This window comes from Myotis lucifugus, unplaced genomic scaffold, assembly GCF_000147115.1.
Source record: "Myotis lucifugus unplaced genomic scaffold, Myoluc2.0 scaffold_376, whole genome shotgun sequence".
Lineage (NCBI taxonomy): Eukaryota > Metazoa > Chordata > Mammalia > Chiroptera > Vespertilionidae > Myotis > Myotis lucifugus.
In genome coordinates this window covers 877,831-886,523 of record NW_005871424.1, presented here as the reverse complement: position 1 = coordinate 886,523, position 8,693 = coordinate 877,831, and positions in this window count along the sequence as shown.

The following is an 8,693-nucleotide window of genomic DNA, read 5'->3' as shown; positions in this document are numbered from 1 at the left end:
GGGTCATTTTAGCATTCTGCTGCCACAAAAGACGTCATCTGAAACATAGGGCTGACAGTGGTCCTTGAGTCATGGGGTTGTCTGTACAGTGAAAGAGCTTACAACACTGCCTGGCACACAGGAAAGGCTCATTATCATTATCCTTATCATTTGCCGCTGTCATTATCAAGAAGGTCCCAGCCATATTTCATGCAGCTCAGAGCATCACTCAGTCACTTCCAGGTGACCTGGGATATTACTATGCAGGGAGCAATGTCTCTTCTTTATCCCCAGGGACTTCCATCCTGAGTCCACATTCCCTTTGACATCTCGGCATCTTCGAGCTGGACCGAATGGCTCTGTGCCATCTCATTTTCTAGGTAGAAATGTTTCTGTCAGAGATGGGTTATGTCAACTTTTGTCCATAACCTCTGAGCTCCCAGATTCCAAATTCTAATTTGCTTTGATTCAACGAATTCATCTCGCAGTCTATTATTGCATGCCTTCTGAATGCCAAGCGTCATGCTTTCTCCTCAGTGGCTTTGCTCCAACCCTGATCCCCAGAACTTTCTCATTTTGCCTGTTTTAATTTGGATTCAGTGTCACTTTTCCCTCCATTCTATTTAAGATTGAGCCAGTTTTTAAAAGCAATATCTACAGCTTTGAGGTACTGGAGAAATAGTGCACTGCACTGACCCTCTCTTATACTGCATAGCAATGCATTAACTAAGCTTTTCTCTCTGCCTCTCTTTTCCTACACCTTTTCCTATTGAGATTCAAAACTGCTCCTTGCCTCCTCCAAAAAAAATTTTTTTAACGCTCTGGTACTTTAATTGACTGCCCTTTATTTTCTTTCTTTCTTCCTTTCCACCCCCCCTCTGATTTCCTAGGAATCCTGAAAGATTTCCTAAATCTTTCAAAATAAAAGATCCAAGTGGTTGCTACTATATCATTAGTAATTATAATAATGTTATTAATAACAACTAAGATTGATAGAGCCCCAATTATATTCCAGGCAATGTTCTAAAAGTAGCCCATTAAGCCCTCACTTCCAAAGTCAGAATGCTAAAGCACAAAGAACTTAAGTAACTTGCCAAAGGTCACACAGCACATAAGTGGCAGCAGGATTCATGCCCAAGCGTGTCTAATTTCAAACTCTACACTTTTAACTGTTATGCTATTCCGCCCCTCTGCATAGACTATGGGGAAATTTTTGTGGAAATGGAATTCCATTTCCAGAAATAAACTTTGACTACAAATAAGAGGCTGAGTTAATAAGAAAACACAGGGGGTTGGGGGAGTATATGTCTGCACTCCTGTGAAATGCAAGTGAGGGTCAGTGAGGTAGGCCCTTTCTCTAACACCTCAAAGCTCTAGATATTGCTTTTAAAAAATCAGTTCAAATGAAATTGAATGGGACAAAAGGTCATACTGAATCCAGATTAAAATGATGAGAGAAGGCAAAGATACAGTGGGAAAAGTGTTTGGGGATGAATTCCAGCAGAACTGGTTCAAATCCTGGCTTGAGACTTAATATCCAGCTGAATGTTGAAGGACAAGAAGGTCATCCCCAAAACTGTCTGATTCAATAAGTGTTTATTCCTTAAAGCAAGCTAGTAATCAAAAGTGGATTCCTTGATAGTCATTAAAACATTCATTCCTGCATATTCCAGAAAGTGGCATTTAATTAGCTTAGTCCTATTGCTTTAAACTTTTCAAGACAACAGAATAAAAATATATAAAGTTATAAATAATATTTGATCATTAAATCTATATATATAAAAGGCTAAGTGCCCGTCTGACCGGTAGCTATGACGCGCACTGACCATCAGGTGGCAGATGCTCAACACAGGAGCTGCAATGACATGCACTGGCCATTTAAAAATAAACAGCACCACAGACCTGGCGTTAACAAACCAACACTCGGCTTCCCCCAAGTGGGACACAGGCCCTGCCACCACCCTGGAGCAACACCCCACCAAATCGCAGCCAAGACCCCATGGCGCAAAATACAGCCCACAGCCCAGCCCAGCCCGGAAATGGTTGCTTTGGGTGCCAGGTAATGATGTCACATAGCAACACCTGGCTTCCTCTCCCTAGCGACTAGCCTCCTTGGAGTTTCTCCAGCCCAAGAAAAATGACTTGCTTTATAGCCAGGTACAAACATTTTACACTTTAACCAAATGTTTGTGAAGCGTTTTCACATGATGCCTCATCTCACTTGATCCTTATAGAAGTCCTGGAGTAGGTAGATAGGAGACTCAGTGGAATCCTATTTTCTTTTCATTAACTGGAAAACGGAGATTTAGAAAGTTTAGAAACTTGACCCGACTGAAAAGAAGTAAGACATGGTGGAACTTGAAAATGACTTCAGGTTTTCTCACTGCGCAGAATATAGTCAAACACTGCTACAGTAGCCCTGACCGGTTTTGCTCAGTGGATAGAGTGTCAGCCTGTGGACTCAAGGGTCCTGGGTTCGATTCTGGTTAAGGGCATGTACCTTGGTTGCGGGCACATACCCAGTAGGGAGTGTGCAGGAGGCAGCTGATCAATGTTTCTCTCTCATCGATGTTTCTGACTCTCTATCCTTCTCCCTTCCTCTCTGTGGAAAATCAATAAAATATATTTTTAAAAAAAGAAAGAGTTTTGTTTAAAACAAAACAAAACACTGCTCCAGTTAAATATTTTACCCTTTGTTCTCCTTGCATGATCTACAATAATAATCTGCTTTGTGTTGATATTTACTGCTATGTTGCTGACAATTACCTGAAACAGAAGTTGGGGTGCTTCGCTGGGCTGGAAAAAATTTAGCTAAATCAGAAAGGAGGTCTAATTAAGCAAGTTTATTCTATATATATAAAAGGCTAAGTTGACTCATGCATGCACGAAACATATAAAGCTCTCGCTGGTGCCAACCACACGCGTGCGTTTTGATCTGTCATTGTCGATCATGAATTTGGTTGACACTTCTATTATAGAGAAAGGGAGAATAGAGATATTAAAATATTTCTTCTAATTAATTTCCTTTCAATGTGCATAAATACGTGCACCGGGACACTAGTATTATATAATAGTACTCAACATTAGGCATTTCACTGTATTTCTTTTTGTAAATAATTAAAGCTTTCCATCTTTTGATTTGTGATGTTTGATGAGACTATCCACTCCATTCATTCAGTAAATAGTTACTTAAATTTATAAGAATAATAATACCTGCTAAGCTTCTACATGACACCAGGCTCTGTGCTAAGCCCTGCCTGTAAAATGGGTTATCTAAACCAGACACAATCTTTACCTTCCAGTGCCGAACCAAATGGGATTGCCAATATTTAACCTAATTTTATTTACAAGAATGGCAATTTCAGGCCCTGTGGCTCAATTGGTTGAGTGTCAACCTATGAACCAAGAGGTCAAGGGTTCAATTCCAGGTCAGGGCATGTGCCCAGTTTGCAAGTTCAATCCATAGTGGGGGGCATGCAGGAGGTAACCGATCAATGTTTCTATCTATCCCTCTTCCTTCCTCTCTCTCTAAAATCAATAAAAACACATTTTTTTAAAAAAGAATGCCAATTTCTTATGGTTCAACTTAGTGATAGAAATATGTATTAAGTGATTACACAAACAGAAGTACAATTATAATCTGAGATAAGAACAATGAAGGAAAAATATGGGGTTCTACATAAAATGGGAGAGTGAGTAAATCGTGGTTTGGGGGATGGTCTTGGGGAGTGTTCCTTCTCCAGCCTTATGTTGCCTCCCAAGTTGAGAGAATCCCATGACTGAAACAGGTTTGCCCTTCCCCCAGCCTCCTCTGGGTGAGGTAAAGAGAGAAGTGTCACTGAGCCCCTGTCCTTCTTCTCTCCAGGATCCCACTGCAGATACATCTGCTTTGCTGGCTCCTTCATGTTTAAGTTTTTCTTTTTCTTTTTTTCAAAGCATACATAATATAAAATTTACCATTTTGACCTTCAATTTTAACTGTACAATTCAGTGGCATTAAGTACATCCACATTGTGGTGGAACCATCATCACCATCCATCTCCAGGACTTTTTTCATCTTCCCAAACTGAAACTCTGTACCCATAAATAACTGATTCTCTCCTTCCCTCAAACACTGGCAACCACAATTCTACTTCCTGTCTTTATGAGTTTGATTAGTTTAGATATCTTACATAGGTGAAATCATGCGGTAATTGTCCCTTTGCGACTGGCTTATTTCACTTAGTATAATGTCCTCAAGGTTATAGCAGGTGTCAGAATTCCCCTCCTTTTTAAGGCTGAATAATATGCCATTGTATGACTACACCACATGTTCATTATCCATTCATTCAGTGTTGAACATTTAGTTTACTTCCCCCTTTTGGCCATGTGAATAATGCTTCTGTGAACATGGTGTGTAAATACCTGTTAGAGGTCCTGCTTCAATTCTTTGGGTATATACCCAGAAGTAGAATTGCTGGGCTATGTGGCAATCCTATTTTTAATTTTTTGAGGAACCTCCATATTGTTCTCCTTAGTGGCTATATCATTTTTCATGCCCACCAGCAATGTACAAGGATTCCAATTTCACTACAACCTTGCCAATACTTTTTTTCTTTTTTGATAATAACCATCCTAATGGGTAATAAGTGTTATTATGGTTTTGATTTGCATTTCCTTAATGATTAATGATATTGAGTATCTTTTCATGTGTTTATTGACCAATTATATATCTTTGAAGAAAAGTCTATTCAAGTCCTTGGCCCATTTAAAATCAGGTTGTCTATTTGCTATGTGGTAGAAATTCTTCATATATTCTGGATATTAACTCCTTATCAGATATATAATTTGCAAATATTTTCTCCCATACCATTTCACTCTGTTGATAATGTCCTTTGATGCACAAAAGTTTTTTATTTTGAATGTCCAACTTATCTGCTTTTTTCTTTTGTTGCCTGTGCTTGGTATCATATCATGCTTAAGTCTCACAGAGGCAGGCCCACCACTGGGGATCCTGTGGGGCCCAGTGCTGCCCGTGAGCTTAGTTAATTCTAGGTTTAGTATTAGGAATCTCACTTATCCACAGAAATGACCCATATTTTCCAACATCAGCTTTTTCAGTTTAACAATGTGATATGTTGATCACCATCTGAATCACTCCTTGTCTTTTTAAAAAGTTGTTTGGTGCTAAATTATACCCTTTTCCCAATACCAAATGGAAGCTGAGAGAAAATGACTTTAGGATGATATCTGAATGATGCACAGAAGTTTACTAAGGGAAGGGTAAATCATTCAAGACAGAGGGAAGAGAATATGCAAATGCCCCACAGGAGAAGTACGATGTCATTGAGGAAATGAAAAAGGCATAAGAGGAAGAAGCAGAGGGAAGGGACCAGAGGGAAGGGAGCCAAGGGAATGAAGTGAAAGATGAAGTTCCAGCCAGGAGCGTCGCCAGAGCCCCACCTTCGCAGGACCTTGGATGATGCTATGTCTGCCACCGACCACAAAGAGTTGAAGCTGTTTTCTGTGATCCCTGAAGGTTTTCCCTCAATGCTTTACCTCACTTAACTCACTCGACACTCTATGAGGTGGACACTGTGATAATCCCCACCTTACAGATGGGTCAGCAGATGCTTAAAAAGGAGTCAGTCTAAAGGCCCCCAATGAGTAAGTGGCAGATCCTGGACTTGAATCAAGGTAGCACGATTCCAGAATCTGTCCTGCCCTAGCTAGTTTGGCTCAGTGGACAGAGCATCAGTCTGTGGACTGAAGGGTCATGGGTTGAATTCGGGTCAAGGGCACATACCTCGATTGCAGGCTTGATCCCCAGCCACAGTTGGGGCGCGTGCAGGAGGCAACCAATCAATGTGTCTCCCTCACATGGATGTTTCTAGATACTCTATCTGACTCTCCCCCTCCCTTCCACTATCTTTAAAAATCAATGGAAAAATATCCTCGGGTGAGGATTAACAGAATCTGTCCTTTGAGCACTAGTATTAATTAGTGCTCTTGGTATTAACTTCCAAGTTACAAACAACACAAATGGACTCTATTTAATTAAGCAGAAAAGGGATTATCAGAAGAGTCCTCAACAGTTTACAGGGTCAAAGAAGAGACTGAAAATTAGACTATGGAAATGGGAAAAATCTGAGGGAACCTAGATGGTAAAATTATAGCTAACATCTCACCCCAAGAAGAGTCTACTGAGAGTGCCCCTGCCTCCTCCATAGCCCATGCCTTTGTGTCAGTAGCTCTCAATTCAAGGTCCTAGTAAGGAGCGTGTGATTGGCTCCGCTTAGGTCTAGAGCCCATACTCTGTCCTCCGGAAGTCATGGAAAACACATATCGAGCCTTTAGCTTCTGTAGCAGTAGTGACCAGGCACATCTCAGAGACAGCCTGCAGCTGATGCCCAGCCCAGGGCGGGGAGGTACCGCCTTCACATTGTCTGTTGTATCAGTGCATCCCCTGCCCTACTATTTGCTTAACAATTCTCTTCAAACTGACTCTACATTTTATTTAATTTATGTTAAAGGGAAACTTTATATAATGCTGAGAATATGGTTCAGTGTGCTAGCTACAATATTTTGTCTCCTAAGAGTCATTCAAATAAACGGAAAACTCTGAAAGTTTCTTAAGTTCACCCAGGAACCACCCAAGAGCACCCTGTATCCTGGAGACGCCGCTCTAACATAAGCACCACCTCTCATTGGTCATGAGGTTGTGATGATAGAGAAGCAATGATGTCTTGAGAGACTACAGGAGACTCACCATGTGTCACTAGAATTCAGAGCCAGAACCTCTGGGAAATCCACCTTGGCCGTCTCTCTTCTTTCTTATTTGGCTGTAATGGAGTGCCTCCACACCGCTGCTTCTTGGCCCACTCAATACCAGCACTGAGTGATGAAGAATGCAAGCACAGCCCCTCCTTGGGTGGCAGATGCGAATGCCCTTCTCTGCATTTCCCAAAACGCTATTTAGGCTTAACATTTATTTTCTTTTATGAAACAGAATTCAGCGCCTTATATATGTAATGGGAAAATGATTTCATCTTAGACCCTCTCTATTTCCTCTTTCCCAGGCCAACACACTGACCAAATAAACAGCAAACATGAGCCTTACCAAAAAGCGGGGGAGAGGGGATGGGAGATAGAGGCAACTTTGTTCAGGGAATAGATGCTCTTTGGCTTGCAGTTAAAGTGATGAGAAAATTTATTTACACAACATATATCCATCCACCGAGGACTACCCTCACACCACAAGAATATAAATTCTGCATAAAAACTACCTTCCCTCTGCACAGAAAGTCCTGTATACAGACCTGCAGTGAATGCAAAGCAGGCCACCCAGGTGGAAGGAGAAAGGCCTTAGGAGGAATCTGAGATTACATATCCCTGCACATGTTCTCTCTCTCTCTCTCTCTCTCTCTCTCTCTCTCTCTCTCTCTCTCTCCTCTGTCTTTCTCCCTCCTCTCTTCTTATCTCTCCTCCTCCTCCTTCTGCTCCCCCCACCCCTTCCCTTCACTCCTCCCCACCTCCCCTAGAGGAGGCGGATGAGCTGGTGGCCTGGAGAATCCTGGACAGAGAGCATGAGGGGCAGCCTTGGAAAGAGCCGCCTGGCTGACTCCCCTGCACAGAGAGAGCTGCTCTCGGCATCTCTATTCTTCTGCCCAGGAAGCGGGCAGGCCACAGGAACTTATCTCAGAGCAGTTAGTCATGAATCCTCTCCTTAATATAGTTGACGGAATTAGATAATCAACTAATTAATAAGTCACGCTGCCCTAGACTAATACCTATGCCAACACAGCAAGACACTGGAAAAGCACGAGGGAAACGAAAGAAGTGCAGAGGCTTCCCTTGCAGACAAGAGTATTTACTCTGAGAGCGGCATCAGTTCAGCAAACATCTGTTTATTCAGAATACGAGCAACCAGGGAACTCAGCATAAGCAGAAAGGTTTCTTGGAAATTTAAAAGAACAGTAGGCTCTTAACCCGAAGATGCTCAGGCCTTGTAAGATCTCGACATGCTCTCTGAACCGAAAGGAGATATTTTCCCCTCTAGAGTTTTATTATAAAATGTGTTCCAACTTTCTGAAAATTAGCTGTCCGTGTATTTTCTCGGGTGCAGTTTTCAGTTAGTGTGGATATTCTGTCCACCAAGTAATCTACTTTGCAACGATTCCAGGCCATGGGGGTGGGAGGGGGAGGGAAACAGGATGTAAACCATGTCCTGGGTTTACACCAGGAAGGCTGTTACTGTTTAAAGCAGCGGTTCTCAACCTGTTGGTCGCGACCCCTTTGGCGGTCGAACGACCCTTTCACAGGGGTCGCCTAAGATCATCCTGCATATCAGATATTTACATTACGATTCATAACAGTAGCAACATTACAGTTATGAAGTAGCAATGAAAATAATTTTATGGTTGGGTCACTACATGAGGAATTGTATTTAAAGGGCCAGAAGGTTGAGAACCACTGGTTTAAAGAATACTGAACTTGGGGTCTAGAAAAGTGGGTGCGAAGCCTGGTTCTTCAGTTTATCGGAAGGGTCACTGTGAGGGCATGAGCCTCAGCTTCCCCATCTGTATAATGGGAAAATCATTTCATCTTCCCCAAAGAGGCTAAGGCTGAAATAAGAAAGGGTGTGTGTGCATGCTTCACATGTTATAAGCGTATGCAAATGCAAGGAATAATGACTGTCATTTATAACTGCAGACTCTCACGTTTGAATTATTCCC